This window comes from Fukomys damarensis, unplaced genomic scaffold, assembly GCF_012274545.1.
Source record: "Fukomys damarensis isolate Sample0158 unplaced genomic scaffold, DMR_v1.0_HiC HiC_scaffold_32, whole genome shotgun sequence".
Taxonomy (NCBI): domain Eukaryota; kingdom Metazoa; phylum Chordata; class Mammalia; order Rodentia; family Bathyergidae; genus Fukomys; species Fukomys damarensis.
The window spans coordinates 14,475,226-14,498,773 of NW_022900944.1; the positions used below are offsets into that span (position 1 = coordinate 14,475,226).

General features: G+C 40.2%; 1 long non-coding RNA gene across 1 annotated transcript; it reads right to left on the reverse strand.

The window, feature by feature from the left end:
- Positions 1-410: 410 nt before the first annotated feature.
- On the reverse strand, positions 411-7,168 carry LOC104865720. The gene is made up of 3 exons (XR_004514978.1): positions 7,084-7,168; positions 751-860; positions 411-488 (listed from the first exon to the last, which is right to left on the reverse strand). It is a non-coding gene; the product is annotated as an uncharacterized LOC104865720 (long non-coding RNA).
- Between the last annotated feature and the right edge of the window lie 16,380 nt (positions 7,169-23,548).

Here is a 23,548-nt window from a genome sequence, read left to right on the forward strand (position 1 = left end):
CACACAATCATGAAGTCAAAAAAACCATAAATGAAACCATTATAAGCTGAGGACCATCTGTAATTGAAATCAATCACCCATCTCTTTATTTTTTTCCTCCAAACAGATGAGGAGATCATGATCTAGAGAGTTTTAAAGTTTTGCTAAAATCACACATCTTATTGCAGGTAAGCGAAGAGTCCAATTTGGATCTTAACCTGCTTTTCTGAGTTCTCTACAGCGCTCTAACCACCCAGCTTCCCAGCAAAGTCTCCACAACTCCAGCACCTGGAGAAGAAAAAAGGGTGAAGGTGGTTGCAAGGTCAAGTCTTCAGAGATCTAGCTACAAGGTGGGCAGTACCCATCTCCTTGATCTGTCCTACCATGCCTACTGCAGTCTACAGTTGCAAGCGGACAGAGACTTGGTCGCTTTGCCAGTAGAAGGGCCAACAGATCATGGCTGGAATAGAGATGAGGCTCAGGAGAGGCTCCTGGCAGCTCCAGCACACCTTCAAGAAACCAACAAAGACACGTGCTTCAGGGCATCACCCAGGCCCTCAGAATGTCAGGTCTTGTGTCTCAAAAGAGTATAAATTGGGGTTGGGTGGGGGACAGTTTCTGGGCACGTTTCCCAACAACATCAGGAGTGTTTGGAACCAAGGGGGGAGGACACATGCTTTTGTTATATTTTTCTCTTTTCAAGGGGTCAAAAGCCAACAATCTGACACTTGTAAAAGTGTCAGCCCAAAGGAGGAAGGCCTGATAGCTCACCCAGCGTGTACCAGAAACTGAGAGTCAACACCACACTTTCTTTCTCTTCCTTCCAGCAGCCTCTGTTGCTCATGGCAGATTTAGTGGTGTGATTTACAGCTCTGAGAGACCTTTGTCAGGGCCAGTAAAATGACAAACAATAAATATATGGAGCAGTATGTTAACAGCCTCCACACAATACCTTGTCAGTTACAGCTTGATAGCGATACATTTTAATTTTGTCTTTCATAAAAATCTTGGCATGTATGCCTCATTTGAACACAGGCTTCCAAGTCAAGTGTGTCATCCAAGCATGCAGTTTATCACCCTCTATATTTTCTGTCCTTTTCATTTAATGTCATTCCTATGGCAACAGACATTGCCCTGGAAATCATTTTCAGAACAGCTTATTTGTTGAAAAGGACTGGATGAGGCTACACTATGTGTTTGGCTGGGAAGAATGTCAGAGTGTGAATATGGCTGAGCTACAGTAATCATATTCTTTGAAGACTTCGTGTAATCAGATACTTGAAGGAGGCATATCATGGGGTGGGACCTGACATCCCTACCCCATCTCCAGCTTTTTATGGTTTTGTATTTCATAAGAATAAAAGTAAGAGAAGCAAATTTGCAGTTCACTTCCCATGAAGGGATGTGCACTTGTTTCTAATATGGCACTGTCTGTCTTTCTGTGCAGTAGGGTAGACTGGCAGGTTGTAACTCTAGTAATATTGAGCTGCTGTTACTCTGAAATTGATTATAAAAACCCAGATTTAAATAGTCTTTGTGACTAAAGAAGCAGCTGCACAGAAAATAATTATTCTGGCTTTAATTCACTAAAGGGACCCCCAAAAATTCTCATAACCTTATGGGAGATACACCCCTAACAAACATTGTCTCAATATGTTGTAATACATTCATCACATTGGTTATCATTGATGTTTAAGCTCCAAATGTTATTATAAAATGTTTCCACTGGCTAAGTTCTAATTGTGTTATTGTGATATGTCTATATGGGTCATCTTCAAATTAATTTTTGTGGCATAAACAAAAAAGTGTTATTAGAAAGATGCTTTTGACAGCAAACTACACTGAAGGGCATGAACTTTTATATAATTGTGATACTACTGCTACTTTTCTGTTGTACAAAATATATTCATGCCCACTAATTCTATGGGTCTTCCAACATATTGTTTATGGTAATAACCTTTGGATTAAAAAAAAACCATATTTGCTTATCCAACATTTAGTCAACCCATCTTTAATGAGCATCTACTATATCATGGGTATTGTGTTGAAAAAGTCATAGTGAAAAAAAATGAAATCTCTGCACCCCTGGGGTTTAGACTAGTGAGGAAGACACATATTTAAAAAGCTAACTAAAATATTGTCTAAGCCACCTTCCTAGAAACAGGGTCTGAGCTGAGAGTTTTGGGGTGACTTATTGAAGACTCAAAAAATAGTTCTTACAGGGGGCTTATCAGGCAGTGTAGATAGCAGAACCACATGAAGAGTGACCCTAAGCCAAGCAGAGACGTGGGACTCTGCCTGATCCCAGGGGGAGCCCTGGACCGTGAATGGCCATCACGTGCTGCTTCACCTGTGACACGGCACTGCGACTGTGCTATCTGTCTTTGGTTTCGAGCTGCCTGTCTGGTCTCAGTTGTCACAGGCTCTTGCATAGTCACGCCTGGGCTAGATGTGCCTTTTACCATGAGTGACTCTTGGGAAAGGGTACAGATGTGGACCATTAGCCATCAAAACCCACAGCAGGGGCAAATCATCCAGGCAAGGAGACAGGCCAGGGCACATGTGTTAGTATACATAGTATTTTAAGTTAGCGAGAGTGCTATGAATGAAATGAAAGACGTGCTTAATATGAACTGGATCCACCACGCAGAACTTCTCTGACATCTGAACTGAGACCTGACTGACAAGCAGAATCGGCAATAAGTAGCCCTGAAACTATCTCTCTAAGCAAATGAAACAGCAAGGCAAATGCTCCTGGGTGGGACCTTTTTCTTAAGGTGACAAGATTATGGTTTTTGAGAAACAGAGAGAAGGCACAAGTGGCTGAGGGGCCATGAGCAATAGGTGGAGTGGTAGCGGATAAAGTTGAAAAGATAAGTAAGGGAGAAATCGTATAGGGCATGAGAAGGATGCTATTTAAAGGTCAGCCGAAAGCCTCCTATGCTATTAAACCAACCAGCATCTGACATAGTCTAGACATTCTACCCCACAGTCAACCCCTCCTAACAACCAATGTAGGGAGGACATGTTGTGCACATGAGGTGGTGCCTGTTTCCAGGAGGTGGCAGATCCAGCTGGACAAAATGGCTCACAACAGAAGCAGCACTCACATGAATGAACATGAATGTCAGCTACAAATACTGACAGTTACTGATTTAAGACAATGACTCTTGGTCCACGGAGGAGCCCACAAAACTTTCTTCACCTGGTTTACAGATAACAGAGTGACTTGTAGTTCTGATAGAAATCTGAAGACTTTTTATCATTATTTTCCCTATGTCAACTATTTCAGGAATATAGTTTCCCTAAATTAGAATCAACATGTTTTTCCATAGAGGTAATAGTCTATGTATTAGCCTCACGGAACCTTGTTACTCAAATTGTGGTTTGCAGGCCAGAAGGATTGCCATGACCTATGACCTTAGAAAAGCAGAACCACACGCCCCACCCCAGACCTATCGAAGCAGAATCTGCATTTTAACAAGATTCCCAGGTGATTTTAATGCCCATTAAAGTTTGATAAGCTCTGCTGCAGAACATTGTTTCTACAGTAAAATCTGTCCTGAGGTCGAATAACTCACTTATTAACAAAAAAGCACTTGTTACATACAACTCATGTGACAGCTAGCTTCTACTTAAAGGAAAGCATTAAACTTTGTGCTATTATTAGAAAAGAATAAAACATGCAAATCCTTTCCCCGGCATTATTGTGCGCATGGTCATCATAAGATACTTGGGATTCCAAAGAAATTCAAGTAAGACCCTGAATGCAAAGAGATTTGGAGAGGAAGGAGTGAGAAGTGCTGTGTGGATGCACAGATGGTTTCACAGTAAAGGAGAGAACAGAATCAATCTGAGGGTGTCTTCAAATAATATTTCTAGGGAACAAATCTTCCACAATGGGTGAAATTGAAAAATCCGCAACTTCACAAAAGCAATGAGAATGCCGGCAAAATTGTCCAAATCAATTTTTCCAGAAATCTAGAAATTAATCAAAGGCTTATAGTGATCCAAAGAGCATTTGTTCAAGAAAATACTAGTTCTCTAAGAGACCAATAGATATTATCCCAAAGAAGATGCAAGGGTCAATTGAGAAACATTAAACTAAATCCAGTTAGATGTGTTTCACTTCTTCAGGGTCTCTCAGAGTTTTTCACATGCTAACTATTCATTGTAGGGTAGGCAATTCTTCCAAAACTTAATTGACCACAGATCCTTTTCATGGTGAGAAATTTTGTAGATCTAAGTCTTGAGAAATACACCTTGGGAAATACAAGTTGTGATTGCGAGATGAGTGCCAAGAAAAGACCAAGAGCCCTAGATACTGGAAGAAGGGATGAGTTTAAGAAGGGAGTTGGTCATGGGTGAAACACTTGAGAGTTTGAATATTTTTATAGAATGTGGTTAGGAGAAAAGCTGGCCAAGAGGTAATCAAATGTTGGAATCTTGGAATGTTGAACACTTCTTAAAATAAAAGGCTAACTGATTTGACAGCATTAAAACTTAAAGTTCTCTAGAAGAAAAAAAATATTAAACCAAGTAAAAAGACAAGCCAAGCCAATGAGACGATATTTGAAATACACTAACTGGCAAAGATTAGTGCATAGAATACATAAAGAACAAGGAGTGCCTGAAATGGTGTAGTCCTATGATCCCAGCACTCAGAAGGCCAAGGCGTGACGGTTGCCAGGATTTCGAGGCCAGCCTGGACTACACAGTGAGACCTTGTCTCAAAATAATAACAACAACAACAACAATAATAATAGTAACAATAAAGAACAAGGACTAGTGGTTGACAATAAACAAAGAAGAAAACTTAAAAGATTAATATGCAAAAAGATGCCAAATCTCTAGAATTATCAGAAAAAAAAACATGTTAAATTGAATAAATCCAACAAAAATTTAATCTCTGAAAATAGTAAGTGCTAGTAAAGAAATAGGACATTACAATTTTCATATATTGCTGAGAGGGGTGAAAGAACTGTTTTTACTCACACTTCTGACACAAACTGTGCTTGATTTTTCTCACACCAAACAATATGCTGGTTGTCTGTACACCACCTGATTATGCTACGATTCAGTTCAGTTCTGATACTTTCCAGAGGTAGCATCAGATTCTCAGTCCTACAAAACTACCCTTACTTCCGATGCCCATTAGCGATACGGGGTAACCAGGCTACCCACACTTCTATCCAACCAGGCTGCAAAGATCAAATATGAAAAAAAATGTTTAAACTTGACCCAGGTATGTATAGATGAAGAGGTATTTGTAATATTATTCTCTGTCTTTCAGCACCTCAGTCCTGGACTGAAGATCGGACCCCTATTTTTGTACTGAACTACATCCCATTCCTTTTTAAAAATACATTTAATTTTGATACAGTGTCTTGCCAAGTCACTCAGACTGGGCCTGAAATTGCAATCCTCCTGCCTCGGCCTCCCAGAGTTCTGGGATTACAGCCATGTGCCACCATGCCTAGTTAATATTTTCTAAGACAACTCAGAGCAAAGATGCATTCTTAAATAAGGAATCACATTTAGTTTTCGAACAGAAAAGAGAAATATCTAGAAAGCCAGTACAAAAACTTCCTGGTGGTGCTGAAAGATTGAAAGGGGTATGCAATTAAACAAATCATAGATGCCAAGAGACAGGCATGGGACAGAGATTCTCCCCCAGAGCCTTCAGGAGCAAGCAGCCCTACCAACACATTGGCTTTTAAATTCTGCCCTCTAGAACTGTGGGAAAAACATTTCTGTTATTCAAGCCACCCCCTAAATTATCAAGGCATCCCAAGGTCATGAATCCAGCCTCATTGTGCTTTGTCCCTTATAACCTAGAGGTAACAGCAGAAGATTTGAGCCAGTTGTGAATCTTTAGGCTGCTTCAACCTTGTCCTATCTTTTCCCCAGACTTACACAACCCTTCAGGGTCAACCATTGTGTAAGGCTATGCCGCCAACATCACATGGCTTTCTCCTACTGTGTTTCTGTCTTCTCGAAGGACACTGGTCCTCTTGGATTAGGGGTCCCCTTATTCCAGTATGACCTGATCTTGACTAATTGAACTTGTCTTTCTTAGGAGGCAAATTTCACAGACATGGTCCCAGGGAGAAGTCAGTTATCCAGGATGGGCTAGAACACTGACTCATGCTATGTGTAGAAGCTGGGACCAGGCAGAAAGGGACTGTGGTCAAAAGTGACAATCACAGAGATTTCTGCTCCAGCCAATGCCTGAGTTGCCACCAGAGACTGAGAGAAATAAGGAGAAAGGCCCCTTCTCCTTTCCTCCTGGGCTTTGGTGTCCAGGTCGTGTCTCCTACTGGTCATACTTCTAGAAAGCAGCAGACAGGAGAGCCTGGGGAATTTCTGCACAAGTCACAGGCCTTTCTCCCTTGGGTTCAAAGCACAAGGCTCAAAGACAGAACATGTTCATTGCAATTGATCTAAACCTGCTGTAGCTTGAGTGAAACTGTCGAGCCAGCTGGAATAACTGGTCAGAATAAAAGGATGTTGCAATGGGAACCAAGAAATATCCAATAAAATAGAAGGCAACACATAGGATTTTTGCTCATGGATAAGTGGAGGAGAGGAAGAGATTAAATTAAAAAAAAAAAATTTGGGGACAGGAATTTAGCTCAGTGTCACCATGCCTGGCTCACAAGCATGAAGTCCTGAGTTTGTTTAGTTCCTGGTATTAGAAAAAAAAAAATACCCTGCCTCAAAAATAATTTTGATTTTAAACTTAAATCTATGCTGTGAAAGAACGAAGTTGGGGAGGAGAAATAGCCATAGGTCTGAAGTAACAGGAACTCAGGCATATTTTAAGTGACAAAGCTAACTGCTAACCAGGGAAAGTACACATAAATTATATCTATTCAATACTCTTTCCTTTGTGGAATAGACCTGTCTCATTTTGGGTGACCTCAGAGGGGTTCCACTGGCTAAGGGCAAGTGTGTGGCACCACCTATGAACCCTTAAATTGAACATATAGGAATAGGTTGCAACATAGATCTAACCAATGACAATGTCCCAGAGCTGACCAGAAAAACTCCTTAAGGAAGCAACAGAAGATTTTTATCTCCTAAAGATTTTTACATTAGTACCTCCCAATCCACTTGGTCTTCTTACAGTTACTTTAACTCTTACTCCCACGGAGAGGTCACCTCTGCCCCTTCCTCTTGAATCTGAGTGTCATTATGACTGTGATGGAAATTATGCTTTGTGAAGTCTAAGCTATGTCATACAAGACAACAAAATGCCCAGATGGGGATGTATGTGCATTCTTAGAACCAAGCCAGGATAGAACCCAGTTTCCCATCTTCCATGGCCCATTATGTTCTAGACTCATAGCAATGAGGCCAGTACCAAAAGCTTCTCCACCCTCTGAGGAAGCGTAGGGGCCTGTGGGGATACAGAGGGAACCAAAGATCTCAGCTGGTGGCCAGCAAAACCTTACCAGTTGTGTGAATGAACCATACTGAAAGTGAATCCTCTAGCCCTACATCAAGACACACCTTGAGGTCACATGGAACAGAAACTTCTTGTCCTCCTCTAATCTCTGCCCAGAATTGGTAAACATAAACAAAATTGATGATGGCTGTCATTCTACAACACCCGCTTTGGAGGAAATTGTCTTCTCAGCTCTAGATCCTGGATTCTCTTCAGTTTCATGCTCTTGCTCTTCAGCTCATTTTTATAAACTGGAATCTTGTTGGTTAGTTTAATCTCATCTAAATTAACCAAAGTTTAATTGTTCATTTTACTTGTAACCAAAAATCCTTAATGTACAGTCCTGGCAAAGAACAAGAGGCAAAACATCTGATCATGAGCCTGGAGACTTTTGTTCAGAAAAGAGTCTTTCACTTAGGAAAAAGTCTTTAAAGGAATTAAGGCCTTGACCATAGCTCAAAGTGAGGTTGGAGATGGATGGAGGGAAATTGATACAACCTATATCAAAAGCAGGTGGGAGTACTTCATACACACTGTCTCATTTGCCTGCACATCAGCAAGAAGAAGTAAGTCCTATCTGTAAGCACACACACCGCTTCACAAGAGGGAAAATGAGTTCGAAGAACAGGGATGGCTATTTAACATCACCCTGGAGCTAGACGCAACTCCTCTTCCAAAGTACGTGTTTCTGAACACGCCTGATGCATAGCCCAATAGATGATGCGGGACTTCGAGAGTAATGGATGAGAAGAAAATAAGGGAAAATGCACAGATGAATAATGCCCTGCTGTAACAACCCAATAGCAATATGGAGCCAGGAGTCCTTGTTTATACGAAAAGAGACAAAACAGACTTTAAAAGTCCTTAAGGCACAAGAGAAAGTATACTGGCCCTAGGATCATATGGATGGTTCCCCCTCAAAATCCCTTCTCCTCATTCCTAAATCAGGGATGCTAATATTCAAATCTGTCATAAGCTTTCAAGATGATATTGGATAGCATTTGGTAGATATCAAATTTTCACAAATAATTCTAACTATTAAAAATAATTATCGTAACTATATTAGTCACTCTCATCATTAAGACAAAGTACCCAATACCCACAACTTATAGGAGGAAAGATTTATTTTGGCTGATTCTTTTCCAAGGACTCAGTCCATGGCTGGCTGGCTCCGTGGCAGAAACAGCATGGGGGAAGGGCCCAGAGCAGGAAATGTGCTCATGCCATGACTGTTAGGAAGCCGAGCAAGAAGAGAAGCTCAGGACAAGAACACACCCTTCCAGGTCATGTTCCTAGGGCCCTGGCTCTTCCACTGGGGACCTACCTCTAGTCACGAGATTTGGGGGATTCATTTTAGGTCTATGAAATAACTACAACGTCCCCGGCTGCCTGGATAGAGACTCAGAAAAGGTGGAGGGAAACAAGAAAATTAAAAAAGATAAAAAAAACTTAGTAAAATGGGAGAAAGGGACAAGGAAACAGGAAATTACTCCAGTGGGGAGAGAACAAGAGGTCAAGAATAAAGAAAATCAAGTCTCACATTGAAGAGTTTTTAAGTCTCCATGCAGACAGCTGTTCAACAACCTGGACCACCTCCTGGTGCCACTGTCCTGCACAAAAGACTCCAGCCACATGGTATCAAGGCCTGTGACCATGCAAATAATCATTCTCAGAGGTTGGAAACATTTGAAACTCTGGTGAGACGAGCTCCCAAACCATCAGGACCCCCTTTGCAAAGACAAAACACAGCCAGCCCACCCCTAAGGGAATCCCCTTCTTCCATGACACAGCCCAGTACCAGTGATTCACTGAAACCTGTCACTCAGGGACTCAGGCTTCCACAATGATATCCGTGCAGTCCTCTGATGCTCCTTAGAGGGAACTGGGTAAGATACTGAGGGATGGGATGGAAGGACGCCAGGCCAGAGCAGTGAATATCAACACTGTTTCCATTTCTGCCCAGACCATCTATGAAAGAAACTTGCTTTTGAGCCCTATCACCCATACACAGGGCATGCAACAGGTGAAAGGAATTACTGCAATTTTCCAAAGTCACTGAGAGTGTGGTCAGCCTTCCTAGGACTCTTTATAAGAAGTTTCTAGACAAGGAACAGAGATGGATTAAAAATTTTCTAGAATGGGAAGTGCATCTATGTTGAGACAATGCATACGAGGTATTATTCTGGAGAAAGCTTGTTCTTTGGTTCCTTAACATCTTTCTGTCCTCCGTAGCTTTACTGAAGATTCCTCCCCTTTCACCCTACGGCTCACCATAGCCACATTAGGGTGAAACAGCTTTCTGCGAAGAAAATACAGTTTGCAATGTTTGGCATATTAATGCAGAGCATATGGTCAAAAATACTGTTTGCTATAGCTTGTGGGCTTATGATTTTTAATTTAAAATAGATTTTCCTAAATAAAAATAGACTTTATACAGATGGCCATTAAAAGCAACCCGTTTTTGCTGGTCCGCATTGTTAAAGTATAGCGTTTTTCAGGCGTTTTATAGCACCTTGGCCCTTTGGCAGGGATAGAGCATTTCCTGAAGATGGAGGCTTGCCACGAGAACAAGATGGTCAGGATGCAATTGTCACCAGTCCTATCCTGAGGGCCATTTTTACTTCTAAACGTTGATAGTCTTTCATAGAGAAATTTTCCTTCTGGAATCCTCAAGTTTGATTTGGATCTGAGAAAGTACAACTCTTGAGATTAACGGCTGAAGTGATGGCAGAAAATGCTTTATGATGTCATTTCTCATTAAATATGAACAGATTGTTTCCACAGCAAATATCTGGTAAGCACAAGGCCAGGTGTTTGCTTACTTTCCATGTCTCTTTTTAGTGGGAGTGAGAGTATGGCACTCGCGCTCTCTCCAGCACGCTGTCTCTCTGTCTCTCTCTCTCTGTCTCTCTCTGTCTCTCTCTCTCTCTCTCTCTCTCTCTCTCTCTCTCTCTCTCTCTCTCTCTCACACACACACACACACACACACACAATTAGATAATGACAGGAATCAGGATAGATATTTTAAAGTCTGATATTTTGTAGTCTGATATTTTGAAGGTATTGATGCTCTGATGCCTAAGTGAAACAGAACCACCTCATGCAGCGAGCCTGCCTGGTCAGCAGCGGTCGTGCTTGTCTAATGGAGGTTAGACCGAAGACTCAAAAAACAAAAATAACTTTTGATTTATTTAATTAGGGACCATACCATGAATTGTGTCAACCCAATTTGTTTTCTTCAGTCGATTTATTTTAGAACTTCTGAAAGGTTAGGGGTATAGCTCAGTGGTAGAAAGCATGCTTAGCATGCTCCAGATTTTGAGTTTGATGCCAAGTATTGCAAAAAAAAAAAAATTAAAATAATACACAAACAAAAAAGAACACTTTGTAAGGTGGCTACAGACATAACAGGCACAGCTCACTGTTTAATCATAGAAAACGCAATAAAAATGACGGGGAGAGGAAGCAGTGGCTTTAACTTACAGGCTACTGTTCAGAGTGGGAACATTCTTAAGAGCCCTGTTTTACCTCTTCCATCCTCCCTGTTGCTACCACCATCAGCCAAATCTGTAGCTGGCATGTGATCAGAAGAGAAAACACACCTCTGGGTCGAATGTGAATTCATTCTTATGATGCAATGTCAGCTGCTAAAGACTTTCGTTGGAAAAGCTGATACTTGAGAAATGGTTTCATATTAGTTCAGCATAGAAAAGAAAGCTTATAGAAGTTTCTAGATTGTCAGTAATCCTTTCTTATGAGTGGCCAAAGAGAAACAGCCCACTTCTTGATCTGAGGCTCAGCGAAATGTTGGGGTACAAACACAATTGTTCCAAATGCACTCCTGTCTGTAATTAGGAATGCATCAAGCATGGCATAGTTTGGTTTTCTACTTCAGTAACCTTTAACAACACTTGTAATCAGGTGGGTTTTGAAAGCAGGGGCCACTGTGATGGGAATGAGCTACATTACACATAGCCCATGTGCTGCTGCTAGAGAGACATTAAGTGTCGCCTAAGCCCCGACGCTTGTTTCTGAGGCTTTGTTTGCAGGGCTAGAAATGGAGTTTAGGTGAATGAACAAGAGATCCTGCAATCTCATGGGACAAGTTTATGGGGAAGCTGTCTCCTTTTTCCCTGGAGAGAGGGAATCAAGTTTTCAAGTGTCTAGAAGATATCAACCCTATATTGGGGGAACTTGTGGGAACAATTATTTGCCTGGTCTGCACCGGAATGTGGGGTGCTTAAAAAAGCATAACATGCCAGAGCTTGAAAGCATTGGAATATATACCTAGCAGCATTAACAAAAATGGAAGGCACTTCTGCTGAAGCAAGGCCAGACCCCTACTGAGGACTTTGCAATTCAACTCCAGAAAATTCTTCCCAGGGGTTGTCAATTAGCACATGCTGGAGTGAGCAGAAAGGTAAATATTGATTTGCAAAGTTCCTATCTCAGTGGTGTCTCTGAATGAATGAAATCAAGGTTGATGCCTCTTTACTAGGTATTAAAGAAAAAGAAGAGTATGAAGGTATTTTTCTCCTCTAAAATGATTATCTTTTCTGTTCCTAAAACAATACATTTAGGGAAACATATGCTTCTCGAGACCACAAAGCTAAGTGAAATAAATCAGGCATAGAAGGTTAAATATTGCATGGGGTCTCTTCTTTGTGAAACCTAAAGTATAAATAATTTAAAAAGCAAAATGGAAGATAAATGACAGGAAACAAGGAGGAAGACTTTGTGGAGATAGAAAGTGGCTCCGGGTATGGGGAAAGAGAGGAGAGGAAGAGGAAGTAAAAAGAGCCTGGATGCTAAATGTGTACTTACCAACTCCCCACGATTAATATGCTTGTTATGTATTGCAAATATATACCAATAAAAAAGAGAAGAAAAGAAGTACATATTCATTGCAGACACCTTAGGAAATATCATGAGTAGAAATTTAAAAATAAAAAGCACCTTTAGCTTAGTATCCAGCAATGGTTATTGTTGTTACTTCAAATATGAAAAGTCAATACAAGTCAGGGATTTGGCTCAGTGGTTCTGCCGCCTGCCTGGCAAGCACAAGGGCCCAAGTCTGATCCCTGGTCAAAAAAAAAAAAAAAAAAAAGCAAAAAAAGTCAATATAACACGTAGGGCATGAAGTACTCCACAATGTGCTGAACCTTTTCTGAAATTGATGAAACTGTGTCTACATAACTTTTAATGATGGTCCTAATGTTGTACACCATGGATGTAGAAAATCTTCCTTAATCTACCCTTTGTTTTTAGATGTTCTGACCCCTTCTAGCTTTTTGGCATGCTGTTCCCTGCCTTGCTGAACCACTTTCTGAGTAGATCTCTTCACTCAAGTGTTACTATTGTTCTTACTGCTGCTCAAGCAGAGTAACTGTGAAGATGTCTTAAACAGTCTTTTGCAAACTAAGATATAAAGGTAGGGAGTTGGCCTGAGGTCAAATAAGAGAGTGGCCTTCAAACTGAATCTGAATTAGAAGATGTAAATCAAGTTCCCTAAAAGGTGTGACTGAAATAGTTAGCAAAATAGAGAATGTTAAAAGAAATTCTGTGAAAATACCAGGCATTTAACCAAATTGTACAGGGCTGCCAATGACCTGTTACATGTCTACCATCTCTAATTTCTAAGCGTGCTATTCTAGGAAGTTCTGTTTTTGTAACACGTAAATGCTTGTGGTGTCTTCCTGGGTTATTTGGACCAAGTACTATAATTCCTCAAGCTCAGCAGACAGTTCTAAGGATTACAAAAAGCCTGGTTCACATGGTGATTCGGAACTGGGGAAGATGTCAAAATGATAGTGGTGAATAGCAAAATGCTACCGCAGGAAGGGTCAGGTCCTCAATTGTCTTTGGTGAACTGAAAAGATATGATTTGATAAAAATAATCTTAAACTCTGCTTTTAAGGTGCGTGTTTGCCCTAAGCACGGACAATAGTTAAGAAACTAAGTAGACATCCTCATGTATGGAGAGTAAATATTCTCCTCCCTCAGGGTCATGTGTCACCAACATGGCTCCAGGTTCATACCGGTCTCCAGGTAGCCATGACCGACCTGTTAGAATTGGCTCCTAAGGTGACACTTAGTTTTTATAGCTGTCCTAATGGCTTCCTTATCCAAAAATAAAGGGTGCCTGAGAGGAGGGGAATAGAAAGGGGAAACTGATGTCCAGGTTGACGAGATAAAGCAGAGGGGCAGACTGGCCTGCTGAGAAAGCTGGGAATCTATTTTGGTGGCATACTCTTAAAAGGGTGTGTTTTCCCAGTGTAATTCAGTATTATAATCCACTGATTTTCTTGAAATAGTTCATCACAGCTTCCCATTTGAGGTAGGGGCTCCTAGGAATGATCACAGCACAGCAAATTGCAAGTCCCTGTTTTTATTATAGTTTCTTCCATTGCATGATTTTTCTCTTAACTTGGTTTCTCAAAAAACAAAAGAGATTGTTAACAGGGCTGTGTGAAGCTTATTTATTAGGGTATATGGGCTCCGGGAACCTCAGTGAGAGACTAGATGGGGATACTGCTGGTGATATCATTTCCTTAGAAGCCTCTGAGGGGCTTCTAGACCGTTCCTCAGCCCTGTCTGTTTGCGGGATTTAGGAGGAGAGTGTTTATCCTAGTCTCTCATCTCCCGTTGGTCAAAGGGGACCACAGGCAGGGCCAAGTCTCTGTCCAGTATATGAATGCCAAGCCAATGGCTCCTGCAGGCAGACTTGAAGAGGGGGCAGAGCCTGGTTACTTCACTAATTGAGTAGGTGCCTTGGATACCACAGGAGTAGAATGCTGTCTAAGAGACTATGGACAGACTCACCCCTGGGAGCATTCAGTACTCTCCAGACCCCAGAGACAGTCCCTGACACCACATTCCTGTCCAGGTGCACATGGACCATAGTCCCTTCCCAGAAGCCAGGCTCGGTGGAGACCAGAATGTCCAAAACAGCATGTGATTGTTATCATGATGCTTTGCAAGTTATTGCCAAATGGACTTTTTCCCCTTTCTTTACTTTTTTTCCAGCTTCCAAATGCCCCACATAAAATAAGTACTACTTCTGCTTGCCTCACAAGTACAAGGACCGGAGTTTGATCCCCAGTACCAAACAAACAAATAAATAAATAAGTACTATTTCTACAACAATAGCACAAAATAACCTATGCCCACAACATTGTTATCCCTTTTACTGAATTGTACTTAATCTTTTCTTGTGTGATGCATTTAGATAATAGGTATGCTATTTATACCATCTATTTTCTGTCAGAAAGTATACACTTAGCTTTTTCTCTTATGATAAAAATTTTAACCATGAGTATCAAGATCATAAGGTTGTAAATTATTATATTTTCTGGCAATCTTATTTATGGACATATAAATTGTTTCCAATTATTTTTTCCCAAATGGACCTTGAACTCTTGGGTTCAAGAGATCTTCCTGCCTCAGCCTCCAGAGTAGCTGAGATTATAGAAGCACTCTTTTTGCCAATCATTGATTTACAAATATTAATTGGCCACCTAATATACACCAAGTTTTATTTTAGGGTCTAGAAATAAAGAGGCCATAAGACTCTACCTACATGGTATTGGCATTGTATGGAGGGTGACAGTAAATTAATTTAGAATGACAAGTTACACATCATAATTGCAGAGAGCCCTATGTGCTGTGAAGGAAACCACTGTAGGTAAGGGGAGAGTGAGTCAATAAAGTAGCAATTTCAAATAAGGATGCTATGGGTAGCATCTTTGAGTAAGGCACACCAGAGCAGTGGACAGGAAGGAGACTCCCTCTAATGAATAGCAGGTACAAAGGTACTGAGGCAGCAGAGATTTGGGATGGCTTGGGATGAAGTAGTCCAGTTTGAATGGAACAACTGGGTAAGGAGAAAAGAGGCAAAACATTGCTGATAACAGACTACAGAGAAGTCCTAAGTCATGTGAAATTTTTATTTGCTAGCAAGACATTAAGCCAAGCAGAACAGAAACACTATTGATTTATTTTAGAAAAACAAAAACCCACTTCCATTGCTGAGTGGAGAACTGAAAATTGGAAGGGGAAGAATTAACAGAGAGTAACTCAAGAAAGCTTAGAAGTATAAGGAGCAGCAAGACAGAGATTACAGCAGGACGCATAGCAGAGAAGGGTTTGCTTCTGGGGCAGTAGCTTGAAGACATTTTCCTCCCTATTCAGCCTTATTATAAATATTTTCAAAAATCATCAGCTCTTTCTCAGATTTTTAAATTGACATCTACAATTTTAAGTAATTACAAAAATGTCATTTGTGCTCATTGTAAATGTTGACATTTAAAAAATAAAACTCTTTATTGTTCAGTTGAATTTAAATGAACACAATAATGTGTTAATATCATGTAATGCTTCACTCACTTAAAAAACATTAATAAGATCTTCCAAGACAGAAATATTTTTTTTACTTTTTAAATCTTTTAATTACAATTTTCATTACACCCCTCCATAGATTCTTATCCTAATTCAACATATTTTAATGGCTAAAGGTCTTTTCTTGATTATCCTGGTATAATTGTCCACATCAAAAAGTTGCATAAATTAGAATTTTTTTAATTCCCATGGCTATAAAGCTCTAGCTACTAATTGTTTAGTATTGAATTGTAATCATAATTACTGACATATAATTGATCAAAATAGCATAAACACATGAGAAATGCTACGGAATAATGATTAGACATAAAAATGGCTTTAGCAGAAATGCGTCTCCTAGGCAGATTTATGGGGTATGGGACTCCCTGCACCCCCTTCGCCTTGGGTGGATTTTATTTATTGCTGAAAGGATACAAGGCTCAGTATCAATTGTATCTCTGTTTTTATTTTTGTTGATATAAGTGTTGAGAAAACTTATTCACAAAAATATGTAAGTAGAAATGGAAGGAGTTTTATTGTGGCAAGAACTGTCAGTACTTTGAACTCCCTCTGAGTTATTTGCCAAAATATGACAAGCTAATCTCTCTTCAAAGTACATTCCAATGATGTAGGAGTTCAGTGAGTTCTTCCATCAATTTTGTTGAGCACAAAGAATGGGAAACAAGCTGACTTGTGAAAAGGATGTTTCCCAGTTTCCAGGCAAATCCCTTTCCACTCCTTTTGTCCGGGAACCCCCGGGGGATATCCCAGCACGGGGAAAGACCGCAAGGTCAGTTCAGACGTGAGGACTGGGGGATCTTTTCTGTTATGAAGGATGAACAGGGAAACTGGAAACTGAGCTGTGAGAGACACATCTGGCCACGGCTACTTCATCTGCTTTGGTTGCTCACCCCAAATTCCCACCAAAGCTTGATTCCTCGCGTGGGTGACGTTGGCAGATTGGCGCTGTGGAAAGTGTCTGGGACTCAGGGGTGCTATACTCACTGGACTGATACAGTCTCAAAAGAGCTCTCGCTCTCAGATGGAAGCCAGGCTGTTAGGAAGTCCCTCTCTGTTTCTCACATCTTTGCTCCTTCGGTGTGTAGCTGCCTCCCCCGCCAGCTCCCCACTTGCTTTGCTTAGCAGGGAGTCCTTCAGAAGAAGCCAAGATGTCAGTGCTGTGCTTCTAGATTCTGAGAACTGAGAGCTAAACCAACATCTTTTTCTACATTTCCCAGTCTCAGGGATTCTCTTATACCGTCAGAGAAGAGACTGCACCCTTCTAAATGCTGTGTTTGGAGAAAAAGAAGAATGTGGCTGAGGGTTAGGAAATTGATTGCCTTAAATTTGTTGTTCTTCAGGGAAAATTTGTAACCCTCTTTCATCGTTAATCTTCACTCTCAACTTGATTGGGAACAAAAGAGGAAGAAGGAAGAAGCCTGTTTCTCCCCTTGCATCCTGGGTCACACTGTGTATCCATCATTGGCCAGCATGAGTCACCCGGAGCCGACTCAAGGGGCTGGGATGCAGAAAACCACAGGAACGCTCGGCCACTCACCACTTGGCATGGGAAACCAGGTGAAAATGTTTCTGCTTGGGAAGACAGTACATCAGAGGTTTACTGCAAGCCAGAGTTTTAGAAAACATAATAGTTTTCACCTAGAAGAATAAATGGGCAACCTTAATGTACAAAAATATGATGAATGAGAAAGGACTTGCCCTCTCAGATGTTGAAATGCATTAAAACTCTACAATGATTCAATGGAGACTTTCAAAGGAATGAAAGAGAAAGCTCTGAGAAACATCAATTCTCAATGAACGATGAAAAGCAGCCTCAAAGGTCACCACATCACTCGGTCTTTATTCCTTTCCTAAAATTATCTACAGGTGGATTAAAGGGCTGAATGCAAAATTAAATACATATCTCAAAAAACAATCTTCAGATCATTTAAATAATTGCCTACATTGTATTTGTTTCCCAATCAGTAAATGTGTGGGGTTAAATTATTTCAAAATGGGCAAGGAATCTTAGAGCACAAAAACAATGGAAGAACAAGATTAATACAACTAAGAATTTCAAATAATTTTGTCAGTAAACAATACAAGTACAATTGAAAAGCAAGCAAACGAACTAAAAAGATTAAGTAAATAAATGCCAAAGGGGGAATAACTTTAATTTAAAGAACTCTACTAAGGAGGATTGCCACTAGCCTGGAACTCTTCAGTGGCTAAAAGCTAAGAACAAAAGTGACATGACACAAAAATTATATTTTTTCCTACTAAATTTTCAGAGCCTTTTAACATGTCAATGCTCATAAGCTTATAGTGAGAATCGTGGTGTTTCCTGCTAAAAGGAATGTGAATTGGTACCTTTTCAGAATGCGATTGGCAATGCATCATCAATACTGAGAATTTTAAATAGCCATTCCAAAGTTCAATAGCAATGTTCCATAGCAACAGAGGCTCCTTGACTGAATGATGAGATTATACCTTATAAACCCACCACAGACTGCAAATAAAAATGAAAAACGCAATTCACACATCAAACCTACTGAACATCATAGGTGACAACATACTCCAAGCAGAGGATTGGATGTTTCCCTTCTTGATGGTGTGGCCAACCGGGAGGTACAGTTCACTGCCCCCACCTAGCAAAACACAAGAAAGCATCATAATCTCTGTCGCCTGGCTGGGAAAGGTTCAGAATTTAAAGTTATTTTCCCTTTTCTTTCTTGGCGGGTGAGGGGCAGTATTAGAGATCAAACCCAAGGCCATGAGCATGGTAGACAACCACTGAGCTACAACCTTGACTATTTTTTTTTTAATTTTTTTATTAGGGCATGTTTGCAGTACAGAATGACTTCTCAAATGGGAAGGGAAACGAGATGGAGAGAGGAGGAAAAGAGATGAAAAAGAAAAGAATTGAAGAAAAGAAAAGAATGGAAATAGAGCTTTTATAAATGGGAAATGGACCAAGAGTTGGAAGAAACGGGGAGGGATGGGAGAGGTGTGGGACTGAAATAAAAAGGAACCTCAGCTCTTTTTATTTTCTTTTGGACAAGGTCTTGATGAGTTGTCTATGCTGGTCTTGAACTTGCTGCCTCAGCCTCCCAAGTAGCTAGGATAACAGGAATGCTCCACAATGCCTAGCTTATACTGAAAATAATTGAACTGCAGTTTCTGCTGAATGTGCATTGCTTTTGCACCATCATAAAGTTAAAAAAAAAGTCAAAAAATCTTAAGTTGAGATCATTAATATAAATATTCATTGACCCATACAAAAACTGTGTTTGATGCTGTCTATAAACTATACCTCAATTTTAAAAGATAGCAAGAGTATATAATGTTTATTATATTCTTTCAGAAATCATAAAAATTCATCTTTTAACCTAGAAATTCCATTGCTATGGATTAACCTAAAGAAATAATAAAATATAATTGAAATTTGTGCATAATACATTTCCTACAGTGTGATTCACAACAGTCAAACTTAGAAAAAGTGCCAACATTTTAAAATATGTCAAAATATGTGTTTTCAAATGGTATTCTTAGCATCATTGAGTATCAAGTTTTCCAGAAATCTTTTGGTAAACTAAAAGAATTATCACAATGCAATTTTTAATTTTAATCCAGAATAAATAGCTCTCTATGTATAACATACAATTGACATCACTTTTAAAAATATTCATCATAGAAATATACATCTAGACAAAGTGAATTAAATGCTAGAATATATTATTTTCTCTGAGTCACTTTAGCCTATTTTCCTCTTTCAGCATTATGCAATTTGTAACAGAATGTTAACAACATAAATGAAACAGTTGCGGACTAGTGTCTTAAGTGCATTCAGAGGAAGGGAACCTACTCTGGAAACACTGTCTTCAAGTCTGTTGAGGAAATTTAACTTTTACCAAACACAAAATCGTCAGCAACCTCTGTTAACTCCCCTAAACCCAGATCCATCGTGCAGGATTCACTGGGGTGCTCTGCAGAGAAAAGCCTGAGGGGCTGTAAGTCACAAATGAATCTCTGGGCTGGTCATTACCATGACAGTTCACCAATGCGTTTTATGGCAAGGGGATGTTGAAATTCAACACACCCACTGAAACACTATCAGCAAGGAGAGGAGAGAAAAGTTGGCTCCACTTTGTTTGTGTTAGCGCAGACAACTTGTCTTCTTGGTCAGGTAGAAATTACTCCCTCATCACGGCCAGTTAACTTGCAGGAATATCTTGTTCTACCTCCGCTGGGTGCACTCTACTTTAATGACCCCTCAATGGCTCCATCCAGTCTTCCTGTGTCCCCAGGCTGTAGGCCAAGCCTGCAAAGGCAAATATGATGTAGGTACTCTAAACACTGCCTGCCTAAGGGCCCGTCTTCCTTTCTTGTTGGCAACACACCCTGATTTTGTTCGGTGTCCAGCTCAAGGGAATGGTTGTTCTGTATCCTTTGGGGTGTCCCATTTTTCTTCAGCAAATACTCTCTTTTGCTGCCTTCCTTGCAGCTGGAAGTGGACCAATGTAAGAAGTCTTAGTTTTTCCAGCAAATTATTTTCATGACAGAGAAATAGAGGTTTCTCAGTGCCAAGGCTTTTGCCTTTGCCTCACTCAGCCATTTGAAGGCAACCACTCTACCTAGAGCCACAGCAACTGTCTTAGGACTACAAGAGAAAGCACAAGAGAATTCCAGAGAAATCTACTCAGAGCCCTGACATTGTTTAGCTGTCAGATTGGCTCTGGAGGGCCTGTTTCTAAATTGCTTGAGATACTAAGCCTCTGTTGGCAGGATTTGCTATTACTTGCAGTGAAATGCCTATTAATTAGATATAATGAGACTTCAGTAATAGCCTTGATTTGCTCATGATCTTGTTCTTACCTCCCCAAATTTGGGATTTGTAGCTATCTGTGGTAACTCTAATTGGATTTGCTAAATATTTTGTGTGTATGTGTTCTTGCAAACTATTTACATGGTCAGTGAAAGGGCTCATGCCAACCACTGGCTACCTATGGGACTAGGTCCTTCTCAGTGGTGCTTGGTACTCCATCATTATTCTTTTCCTGCTCCTTACCACTTTACTTAATTCATCTGGTTCCAGTGTTTTAATTTTCTTCTCTGAATCTGCTCTCTGGAGAACTGCCCTATTTAGAAACATCTCTGCATGTTGTTCACAAATATTTGTTTTATTTCCTTAATTCATTGGCTTGTACTGGTCAGAGCTGAAAGAGTTGACAAACAAATTCAAGGAAATTTCATTCTTCCCTAAAACATAGCTGTGGGTATCTTGTGAGCTTCTTAGTGCGAGTTTACCTTAACCTCCAAGAGTCAACCTAAGGATGGACTTATTGGGCAAATATTTCCAAATAAGGTAAGCCTCTGTCATGCATGAAGGGGACTGTTCCTGCCCTCTGTGTGTAAGTCCCACCTGAATTACACCAACAGAGTTCTGAGAACTCACACAGAGTCTGAACTCAAGTATAGGGACAAAAGAACTTTTTTAAAACAATGACCCACTAAGGATTTTAGTAAAATATGCAAAATTAACCTGAACTCCACTTAGTAGCTAAAATAAACTATATGCAGTGTTTCTATTAACTGACCAGCGTAGGCAGGCAGCCTGGTTCCATGTAGTTCTGTACTCAGACACTGATAGGGATGGAATGGAAGCATATTGCCTGCATACCAGGATTTAGTGCCTAGCTTTCTTTCTTCTAAGAATTTATGCTGATGCTGTGGAAGTCCTTTTCCTTCTCTAAACCTTTGCATCTTGTGCTGTAAAATGATGGATTGGATCAGATGATCTTAGAAGACATGCTTACTGCAGAAGTTTCAAGACTTCGTTCAGATTTCCTGCATAGGAACATAGGCAGACAGAAATCAGTTTGGCCCTTCTTTCTGTTAGCATCTTCCTTTTATGTGTACCTCTGCATACTAATAATATGTGAGATGTTGACGTTCGCTGAACCTTTCCTATGAGCCAGGTACTACTCTAAGCAGCTTCTGCATATTTTCTCATTTACTCCTTCAGGGAAGCACTAACCCTTCCATCTTTGCAAATACAGAAATCCATAAAAAGTAAGAAGAAAAGCTTAGATTCCAAACCCAACCTCTTAACCATCACACAATCCTACAGCCATTAGGAATTTAGAATGGTTCAAATAATATTTAAAATAACACAAGAGATTGATTGTAGAAAAGAACGAGATTCAAAGTTCCTTTCTGCCTAAAATCAAGCATGTATTTCAGTAAAATATTGTGCTCTGTATGTCTTGCAGGCTCTATTTTGGCTCCCATGAGAAAATGGCACCATCTTAATAGAGGGGCAGCTAAAAGAATAATCAGTTGTGTTTAATGATAGGAATCACATGAGGCTCTTTATGATTGTGCTTGCTATGACTTGGCTTCTTGTGCATTGTTGTCATTCAATTCCATAAACATTCTTTTGTTCCAAATACTGTAGCACCTACTCTAAAGGTATTGTTAATCAGCTGAGTAAAAACACTTACCCTCTGCAAGCTACGGTTTCGCTTTGAAATCTCTGTAATTAACACATTCGAATTTCAGGCACCGGGTATTATTGAGTTCAAAGAAACAAAGATGTATTTCATTTTTTTCCTACTCATGATTCATCAGTTCCACTCCTCCCACCCACAGATGTCTAAATTTCAGTTTTCCATGAAGCTACAAAGCATAAACTGGCATCTACACATTGAGTCAGAGGACGACAAGTGTTAAACTGTAATACCGCCAGCAGTCTGGTGTCAGCCCTCTTAACCTGCCTTCCGGCGTAGGCGTCATTAACAATGCTCTTTGCCCTTGGGCACTAAAAAGAAAAGACTCGGGTAACCTTACACCAGCAGTTCTGCTTAAGTAAGGATCTGATGCACAGTTATCTTTCAGTCTATCCGGTGAAGGGAGTGAAAACACTAGCTTCTGTTTCCCTGCCTGGCAAACTGGTTAACACTCCTCAGAGAAACAGCTCGCTTGTCCTGAAGCTTGACTTTGCATTTTCACACCCACAATAACCACATGATGGCTGGGTTCAGGCTTGCTGGGCCACAGACAGAAACATCATCCCATCAGCTGAAAGGGCATGCGTGAAAGGGGAAATAGCATTCCCCCCTGAAATAGCTTTCTTAACTTTCTAGAGGCATGTATTCTAATTTGAATATCATCCATAGCAATCCCTACATAATTTTCCACCAATATTTTCTTTCTTTTTTTTTGGTACCGGGGATTGAACTTGGGACCTTATGCTTGCGAGGCAGGCAGCAGAACCACTGAGCTAAATCCTTGGCCCATCAATATTTTCTTTATTTGTTCATCTAAATATATGAAGTACTCAAATGTTCACTAAAGATTTGGTTACAGAACTGTAAACATTTTTACGTATCTAAAAATTGCCTCTCGCTATCAATTTGATATTGACCAGTAGATGCAGCTAATAAGAGGGAAGAAATCCAGACAAATGAAGCCCCTACAGAGAGGGATAACTCAAGTCATTCCTTATGTTATAATGAACATTGTAAGAAATTACATCTTCACTAGAGAGGAGGGTCTGCTCAAGCTGGGTAGGAATCCCAGGGATTTCCTCTCAGGTTTTGCAAAGGGAATATTTTCACCAGGCATGTTCTCAACAGGTTAACATGTTTTTTGAGGGCCAAGTAATCCAGCCCTTCCAAGACAGTGATTTTTTTCAACTCCAGATCAAAGTGACATTTTAAAGTGTCACAAAAAAGGAAAAAA